This window comes from Pogona vitticeps, chromosome 8 (assembly GCF_051106095.1).
Source record: "Pogona vitticeps strain Pit_001003342236 chromosome 8, PviZW2.1, whole genome shotgun sequence".
Lineage (NCBI taxonomy): Eukaryota > Metazoa > Chordata > Lepidosauria > Squamata > Agamidae > Pogona > Pogona vitticeps.
In genome coordinates, this window is record NC_135790.1 from 24375643 (window position 1) to 24385865 (window position 10223).

A 10223-nucleotide genomic window follows, 5' to 3' on the forward strand; every position below is an offset into this window, starting at 1 on the left:
ATGTTTCCCTTTTCTTCTAGGTTATTTTTGTCCCCGAGGCACGGCTACTCCACTGCCTTGCCCACCAGGGTCCTATAATCCTTCAGAAAGGCAATCCAGCTGCCTTCCTTGTCTTGGCGGGTAAGGAAGAAAATGATCGTGGGTGGGATGAGTTGGGGAGAAAGAGGTGGAGAAGTCCTAAATACAGTATTTGTGAGTGTGATTTAGAAGGCAAGAAGGTCCATCAAAATCAGGTCTCTGGAATGCTGAGACTTCCAGAGATGGTGAACTGTCAATGTCTACTTTGAGTTGAGTTGAGAAGGGCCCACCCACCCAGCCCCAAAAAATGTTTGTAGGCAACCACCGAGAGAACATATGTTATGAGGCAGCCAACAAAGAGTATCATTAAGTCAAATGAATGTTCCATCCTATTTGGTTGATGTTTGGGATACGTAACTGGGACCGTTGGCCACAGGACACACCCCTGGTCTTGCTTTTTTCTTTTTTTGAGCGCAGGTACTTCTGTCCCATGAGGTCATCCTCTTTGGCTGAGAACAGGTGTCCAGTTGGTCACTACTGCCCTCCTGGCACAGTGTCAGAAACCCAGTTCCCATGCCCCCAAGGGACTTACAATGCCAACACAGGAAGCAGTCATATATCTTCCTGTCTACCATGCGAGCCAGGTAGGTACCACAGCGAGGAAGTTTTTGGCTGAATGGCTGCACTTCCTTCAAGGTGAAGAGAGAGAAAAAACTTGCTTACTATAATTATTAGGACATAGATTAGCCTTTCTTAATGCATGACCATTGTGATTATGTTCTCTTCAGTTCTTTATCACTGCTTTTTATTTTACTTCAAATCATTTCATTTAAAATAATAGAAATAACAATAATAATCTTAGAAATGCAGAGCTCAAAGAGACCCTATGGATCATCGAGTCCAGCCCTCGTCAAGGAGGTGCAGAGGGGAATCGAACTCCCAACCTTTGCCTTCACAGATGGCTAAACCATTGAGCTATCCAGCAGTTCATATTCAGTTTCAGTTTCTCTTCCAATTTCATTTTTAGAAAGCCAGTATTGTTATAGTGGTTAAAGTGTTGAACCAAGACCTGTCTGAGCTCGGTTTGAGGCCCTGGGTCCCAGTCATAGTCTTCGACCGTCCAAAGGCACAGTGGGGAATCGAACTCCCCACTTTTGGCTTTACAGCCAAACACCTAAGTCACTCAGCTCTATCCATGATCATCAGTTCTCAACTCTAGGTCCCCAGATGTTCTTGGACTACATCTCCCAGAATCTAAATAACCTGATTCACAAGGTTATTTTGAAGACCAAGTGTTATGGAGGACAACAGCCACATCTGTCCCTAGAAAAACGTTGGACAGAAATGTAGCAAATGTATAGAACAAGTCATGCAATGTCATTAGTTCAACAAGAAAAAACAATGAATTCCGATGCCTCTTCCAGGCCATTACTGTGCTCAGCCCGGACAGCCCCATGTCACAGGCCCTTGCTCGGCAGGATACTATTGCATTGCAGGAGCTTCCTTCCCAACGCCTACGACTAGCCTGGTTGGCAACGTATGCCCAAAGGGACATTACTGTCCAGAAGCATCCTCGGTGCCCCAACCCTGTCCCCGAGGTTTCTACAGCAACTCTACAGGAAACACTAAAGTTGAAGACTGTCTCCTTTGTCATGCAGGTAGAGTGGGCCAGGTGGGGAGGAATCTGGATCTTAAAGAGTTGTTCTACAACACCTTCCCCCAGATCCTGCACCCTACAGCTATGGGGGGGGGGGTGTTCATCTCTCATCCTCCTCCTGGCTTGTGAGAATTGTAGACTAACTCCTCTGAGAGCACGAGGCAACTTAAGTTCATTAGATCTAGTCCTTACCTCTGGGGCAGAAGACAATTGGTTTTTGACTTTGGGACACATTTTTTGATCAGCCTGGGATCCAGTGGTGTACATTGACTGTGTCCTTGTGCTTCCACCAGATTCCCCTTCCTTATGAGCTAAAAAAGCCTCTTTAAAAACCTTATCTAGTCAGATGGGAAGCCTCTGGCTTTTGATACGAGTGCTACAGCAGGAATGGGAGGAAGAAAGCCCTGATACCAGTGGCGTTGAGCAACAAAGGACACCACTGGATTTTAGCCCTGATGCAAGAAAGCTAGTATTAGAGATGCCTGCCCCATTTCTGATTGAGCCTCTCCAGCAATGGAGAGCCACCCCAAACATCTGCCCACATCATAATTGGCTCCACAGTTGAACTGATTTATGAAATTTATTTCCCCCCTAAGTTCAAACAAAATCTATCCTCCTGCAACTTAAGTTCATTAGATCTAGTCCTTACCTCTGGGGCAGAAGACAATTGGTTTTTGACTTTTGGACACATTTGGAATTCTGCCTGCTAATGTTCATCAGCTATGCAGCTTGGGAAGCCTTGTCTTATATTTCTGTCCCCTTGCAGGACATTTTTGTGATGGAACAGGGCTTGCTTCTCCTTCTGGACTCTGTGACCCGGGGTTCTACTGCAGCGGAGGAGCCATTTCTCCCAGACCAGCACCGGTAAGCTGCCTCAGTACTGCTAATCTTGTGAGAATGTCAGCAGGGATATTACATCTCATGCAGACTCTGTTGCAGAGGTTTAAATTTCTGATAAAATTCCTTGTGCTACACAGTAGAACTACAGGGATTCACAGAGGAGAATAGTGACAAGTTCCCCAGATAGTCCACCCCTTTGTCATTAACTGGCACTTACAGTCTCAATAACCCTCTGAGACATGTGTAGAAGAAAGGATTAAAACAGTTCATTACTTACAGTTGCAATCAAGGGCAAACTAACAACTGACTCTAATGACCAAAACAGAGAGCAGAGAGGCAGGGCTCAGTTTGAGTCTAGAGGTGGAAAAGAACAATTATTTAGTGCTGGATAGACTGATCACCCCAGCCCTGAAAAATCCCTCCAGTTTTTAGCATAAAACACAAACTTTTGGCATAAAATGCAGGGGTTTGATGTTAAAGACAACTTTGATGTTGCTGAAGGAAAAAAAACTTAGTATTTTCATTTGTATTTAGGAGTAAAATAATCTTGCATTCATTGACCGTCAGCTTGTCCTATCCAGAAAGATAAAATCTGTGACGATTCAGCCCAGCCTTAGCCTACCCTGACAAAACTTCCTGGTATGATCTTAGAGGATTATAGTCCAGAAATCTCACAACTATTTCAACAGTTTAGCCTTTGTGTTATGGAGCATTTTGCCCTCTTCCATTGCCAGCTCAGGCTGCTCTAACACACAGAGGACATACCCTTAAATTTGCAGATGACACCCAGAGGAGGTCAGTGTCCACCTGGCCATTACTGTACGGCGGGGAGTGGGAGACCACAGCCCTGTCCAGCTGGGAGATACAGCCCTTTCTGGGGCATGGCTGATTGTTTGGAATGCCCAGAAGGTGTCTATTGCGATGCTGGTGCTGCTAACTACACAGCCTGTCCTGCAGGTGAGTTTATCTATGCTCTACAGTCCCTGGAACGGTACAGCTGAAGGGTTTTCTGTGACCTTCTCCTTCCTGCTTGTTCCATATCTCGTTTTGAGGAAAGCTAGCTTTGCTAGCCTCTTGCAGAAATAAAGAGTGAAAACAATCCAGTTTTACTGTGGCTAAAGTTGGTGATTTTAATCCCTGCCCAGCATTGCTTAAATTCCAGAACAAAGATTTGCACAGGGCTCAAGGCTTGATGCCCTGGACCATATGGTGGCCTGGCCTGGAGGTCCTGAATAAGGTCTTCAGTCTGATTTAAAAATTAGCTTCTTTCTCCTGCTTAGTGCCAGCTGTTTTCCACCACATCAGCTAAAGCCACATGACAGAGATTGTGGTTGTGCCATCAGGGCAGGACTGTGAGGAGCATGGCTATCTTGTAACCCAGAGTCTAAAAATCAATACCTCAGGCCAGAAGGTGGTTGAAGAGCTGCTTTAGAAAGAGCTGTGTTCTGCTCATATATACATAAGAAGGACCTGCCCGAGACACTGCAGGAATTCGGTTTTGCATTACCAGTTGAAATCCTGTTGTGTAGTTACACCTGCATAACTTGACATTGTGCAAGCCATTATGAGATTTTCGCCAAGGCTGATCCTTGTGTGGTTAGTTACATGCTCAGTTGTGTTGTTAGCTGCATGGTCAATTGGACAGTCAGTTGGTCAACTGGTTGTGCAATCAGATGTGTGTAGTACCTGGGCATAACTCCAGTGCAATAGGATTTTGGCAATTATGTTCCTTTTTTGTGTCCATTATTATGTTTGAATTCCCTGCTTGCATCTTTGCATCCTCCAGGGAAATTAGTTGTAAATGTCGGTTCTCTTTCCTCTTCTAGGACATTACTGCCCACGTGGTACAAAGTTTGCCACTCAGTTCCCTTGTCCACAGGGAACCTATAGTGAGTTTCTGAACATCAAGACTGTCTCTGAATGCCAGCCATGCCCCTCAGGAAAGCTTTGCTCCAAGCCGGGTTTGACAAGTCCCGATGGCAGATGCATGCCCGGATGGTACTGCCCACCCAGCTCAACGCTGGGCAAACCGGTGTTCCCAGGAAACTATTCTGGTAATGAAGGGAACAGGTGGCCACATAAGGGTTCTGAATGCGGATGATGGTCGTGAGGATTTGCACCTTTCATTCTTTTGTGGGAGGGGGCAGCCAAACCAGAATGGGACACTAGGAGAGGACAAGCTGCCTCTAAATGTATTAGAATACAATTTCCATCATCCCCGGCCATAACTGCCATGCTAGCTGGAGACGATGAGAGTTGCATTCCAACACAACTAGAGGACACCTCATTAGGCTAAGCCAAAAGAAGAAGAAAGGGTTGTGGGTTTTAAGCGAGTGTAATTTTTGTACTGAAAATGTTAACTTGCAAACATTCACAGCTGATGCTTTTGGTACAGCAAAGCCTTCCTCAAAAGGTCTTACTTTCAGAGTCTCTTTAAGATATTAAAGTTTGTGGAGATACGCTTGACGAGTGTGCTGTTAACGCATATCTAAATCTCAGAAACCGGAATTGTGGCTTAATCAGATTTCTGAAAGGCTTCCCTAGTACAGGTGTTTGTGGGCTTCCATGCTTAGCAAAACCAAATAATATTGAATAATAGCATGTACCAAATGGGAGTAAGTAATAATCAAGTCAAAAAGTTAAATATCACACATTTGCATAAATAATGCAATAAAGCAGCTTATGATATTTGTTTTTCCCCCTCTAGTACAGAATGTGGGTGTATAATTTTAAGTTGTACAATACAGAGAAGACGCTTCTCTGCACTTCTCAGACCCAAACTTTTTCTTCCCAGCAGCAGGATCAGCTGTTGAAGCTTCTGCTTTAATTCAAATGTGTCAACCAGGAACATTTTGTCCAGAAGGTTCTCCTCTCCCTGTTCCTTGTACTCCAGGTATTTCTTTTTTAGCTTATTCTGGAGACGTTCCGTTTTGGTAGCCCTCATTTCCTTTATGTAGATCAGAAAGCCAGAGGCGGCCCCCCTCTTGAAAGGCAAATGATCTCTGATGACTTCCCAGGTCCACAAATATTTTATCACAGTGTGATCCACATGGCCGGTGAAATTCACACAGAGCCCGTGCGAGGTTGTGCACTGTGTACATTTGTAGGAGGAGAACAGAGCCGATAGTACCCAGCTGTCCTTGAAATGTATATCCTGGCCTTGAGATTCCATTGTAGAACTCAGAAATCTAACAATTAGATGACCCTCAGAAGCAAAGGGGGTTAACCATGATCATACTAGCTACCTTGCACAAAATCTAAACTGTGGTGCCACATCTCAGTTTATATGTGTGTGCATGTGTCACAATGCAGAAAAACTCTATTTTTTCACCTTGTGTGGATTTTTCCAGATACGAGCTTGCTAAATAGACTGTGGAGCTAACTTGCCTTTCCCCTTTCAGTCTAAGAAGGTCCCTGTTCCTACATACCTGTATCTTTCTTCCTACCTAGGAGTATCTCAGTTTATGCACATAGGTGTCTTAAACTGAAATCTTAAAATTCCCTAGATGCTTTATTTGCAAAATTAACAAATGTTCATAAATGCACCCAATGCCTCTGTAGATGTAAGGAAAAGGAAAAGGTTTTAAGAAATAAAATCTAAACCTATTGGACTAAATTTAAATTGCTAGTCCCAACCTGGGGGGGGGGAACCCTCATTGAATTAATTCCTGAATGGCTGCAGGACTTATATAAATCTCATCGCTTCAATTGACCTGTTGGGGTCTTATAACTGGACCCAGGCCATTGCTCAGTGGTTTAGGATTGTGACTGTGGAGCCAGAGGTTGGGAGTTCGATTCCCACCGGGGCCTCCTTGATGGGGGCTGGATTCAGTGATCCATAAGGTCCCTTCCTGCTCTGCAGTTATGAGATTAGTATGTTGTTGTTGCTGCTGCTGTTGTTGTTGCTAGGTTTTGCCCCATTCTGTGCATTCCTTACATGACACTGTAGCCTATAGTAGGTCATACCAATAGTGTGGGGTTATGTCAGTAATTTTAAAAAGAACACATTGAATGCCCTTTTCTGCCCCCTTTCTCTAGGTTTCTACTGTGCATCTTCAGAACTAGCTGCCCCGTCAGGTCCTTGCGATGCAGGCTTTTACTGTAATGAGGGCTCCACGCTAGCCAACCCAACTGATGGGACCATGGGAGATTTTTGCCCTCACGGCTACTTCTGTCCCCAGGGAAGCTCTTCCCCATTTGCTTGCCCTCCGGGTAGGTTCAAGAGAGCAACTTGCTACCATTACATCTCTGGGAATGGCAGAATCCACACGAGGGAGGTGGGTGGGTGTAAACATAACTTCCTGGCAAAATTTGTGTTGTGCCTGATGGAAAGTCTCAGGTCCGGCTGCTGTCATGGCATTGTCTTGCATAATAACAGCAAACTCAGTTCTCAAAATGAGGATCTTTGGGTAGTCAAAATGGCACTATTGCCCAGGTATGAACAGCCCCATGGTTTGCCAAAGTGGAGAAAATCTCTGAGGGAAATTGCGTGAGGACAGTTTTATCTGCCATGTTCACCATTTAATGAGAAAATGGCATGTTTCCAATGTTTAGAAGTTTCAGACAGCAAAACAGATTTATTGACCCCCCCCAAACATGTTTGAGGTCCATTTTGATGTGCAATACCTTTCAGAATTCTCATCTATATGGCTGTTTCCTTTACAATGTGTGAACCAACTACCCATAGCTTGCATCAAGATGCAAATTTGAAGGAAAAAAAGGAGCTGGTGTCAGAGATGATTTTAAAAAAATTCTTGGGCTGTAAATCCTATGATTCCCCATTCTAGGAATTCTGCTTGGCTTACACATCCTTTGCAGACACCTGCCTTTGGCTCATCTGGGGGGAGGGGGGGTGGCATTCAGACTTAGCTGGGCCAAACTCTGCCTAGCTTCCTGTTCCAAAAGAAAGCTCCCAGCTAGCACTGGGACAGGAATAGGAAGTTTGGAAAGAACTAGGCCTAGCAAAGCCCCAGTGCCTTCCAATTCTGGCCTTTCCTCCCAGGTGAGCTACATGTAGGTGTTTGAAAGATACAGGTAAGTCAGGTAGAACTACCCCAGAATGGGGAATTGTGGGGTGTGTAGTCGAAGAAGTCAAGACCATCGCATGCCTAGCTGATGCAACAACAAAAATTTCCCTGGATAAAGAATGCTAGAGACAAATGCATGGCTATTTTGCAGATTACTCTGAAAGTCAGTGAATGGCAGAAATACAAAGCTGTGTTACAGTTAGCATTCTCCTCTTTCTCACATACACACAAACATATGTCCATGTTTCCTTTTGCAGGTTCTTTTATAGCCCACCATGGTGGCAGGTCGGCACAAGACTGCCGTCTCTGTGTGGCTGGCTGGTTCTGTTCCCTCCCAGGTCAGGTATCACCTGAAGGTTTGTGTACAGAAGGTTGGTTTTGCCCAGAGGGATCCGTATCTGACCAGGATCCAGGTAGGAAGAGGGGACACACCCCTTTTCATGATCACACTGAGAATGTGAGTAGGAGAAGCGAGAGGTGGAGTCACCCTTCACCCGGGTGAGCTGAGAATGGGAAGAGAGATGGATTCCCAAGTCAGGAGGAGATGAACAAAAAAATCCAATTGTCTCAGAACAAACAAATAAAGCCACATCGAAAGATGGAGAGCTTAAGCTAAACCATCAAGTTTGATATGAAACAAACAGATCCAAAATTTTCACTCATGACACCTCCCAGCAGTATCTTTTTAAAACACTTAACAGGGCTCATTCTGTGCCCTAGTATTATTGACACTGAACATTTCCCTACTCGACTGGCTCAGCTGGGTGGGGTAGATGGGAAACTTATACTCAAATATCCTGTTTAGAGATGTGGGATTCGTATTCATCTACGAATACAAAGCTTGCCAGCACAAATGGCTGGCCCGATTAGCACCCAGAACCTACCACACCGCATGGCAGAAACCTGGCTGTCACAGAACCACCTCCCTGCTCGCTCGGCCACTCCACGGATGAATAGGGAGAGACTCGTCCTCCTGCCCCCTTGCCAGAGTGGCTAGGCAAGCTTGAATACTGCCACAATTGCTGCACTGAAGATGATGCCAGCCAGATGTGCTACATGGTAAGTGGTCTGGTGGATTCTGGGGTTGGCTGTTAATCGGGCCAGCCACCTGTGCCATTAGGCTTTGTATTCAACCCCTACATGTTAAAGAGGAAAGAAGCCCACTACTTTTAGATCAGTCTCATGCATTGCATCTACTTCTTTGGGCTAATTAATGGATGTAGGAGTAATCATGAGCAAAGAGATTCCAGAATTAATTTTTTTTTTTTATCACTCAGACATTATCTTTCAGGTCAAATTGTATCTTACAGCTCGCTTATCACTGGAAGTTGTACCCTGTTTTCCTCCCAGATACGTAATTTCTTCAAAGCTCTGTGCTTGAGCAAAGAAAGTCCATGCTTACCTCTCAGATCACCAATTTTAAAAAAAGGAAGCAATATAATTTTCATGGTCGGGAAAGGCTAGGTTGTAAATGAATGTTTTTACCTCTTAAGGAAGCTCCGATTCTGATGGTGTGCCAAGTGTATCAAGCAGTTTTTGACCCTGAGAAAGTGAAGTGCGTATTCAACTCCACAGTCATGAGATCGGTTGCTGACCTTTTCTTCAAACTGTGGTTACAAGGATGATGCCTGTGAGGTCATAGAAAGCAGGTCAAGGGAAGGGAGGGGTGTGGAATGCTGGGAAAGGAAAAAAAAAGGAGAGAAGGAGACCATGGATGTTCGCTGGAGGGAAGGAACAAGCCAAAGGAAAGGATCTGAGGGAAGAAAGCAAAAGGTTGATGGGTAGAAGAGCAAGGGAAGGTGCAAGAGAAAAAGTAAAGGAAGAAAGTGAGAAATAGGTGGTTGAGTACTGAGCAGCACCCATTCCAGCCAAGAGGATTTTGGATGTTGTTTAAAAAAACTTTTCCAAGTTCTGGGTTTACAGCAAATCCAGCTTCTGAATTAGAAAGAGAATAGCTGACAATATTTACCTTTTTTTCCCCAAATTATAGTCCTACAAAGCAGCTCAAGAGGTTTTTTTGGGTGCTTGTTTGAGGAATGCAAAACCGTCACACAACTCCTTTTTGTTTTCCTCATCCATAGGCCACCTCTGTCTTCCTGGCCACTACTGTCCTACAGGAAGTCCAGAACCCAAACCATGTCCCCCTGGAAAATACCAGGATGAACTTGGTCAAAGCCAGTGCAAGCTGTGCCCAGCTGGAAAGTAAGGAACAACACTCTGCATCATGATTTGTCCTTGCTCACCTTCCAGTTTCTTCTCTGTGGTCTGCATACCAATCGGCTTGGGCTGTTTCAGAGGGTCTGTTATTGAAATGCAGAGTAGTAGGTTGCTACCCGGCATTTGCCGAGCATCTCATTTCTCTCTGGCACTGCACTCCATCCAAACTGCTCCCCTTCCCCCCCCAAAAAAAAATAGGGTCTCAGTTCTGAGGAGCTAAAATTGAATTCTGCTAGTGGAGGATTCTTGGAAGTGGACATTTTCCCCAAGCCCTAAATAATAACTTTTCCAAGTTTTGAAATCAGTGCTTTCTTAAGACATCATAAGGGACGTGGTGGCACTGTGGGTTAAACCGCAGAAGCCTTTGTGTGCTGCAGGGTTAGAAGACCAGCAGTCGTAAGATCGAATCCACACGACGGAGTGAGCTCCCGCCACTTTGTCCCAGCTCCTCGCCAACCTAGCAG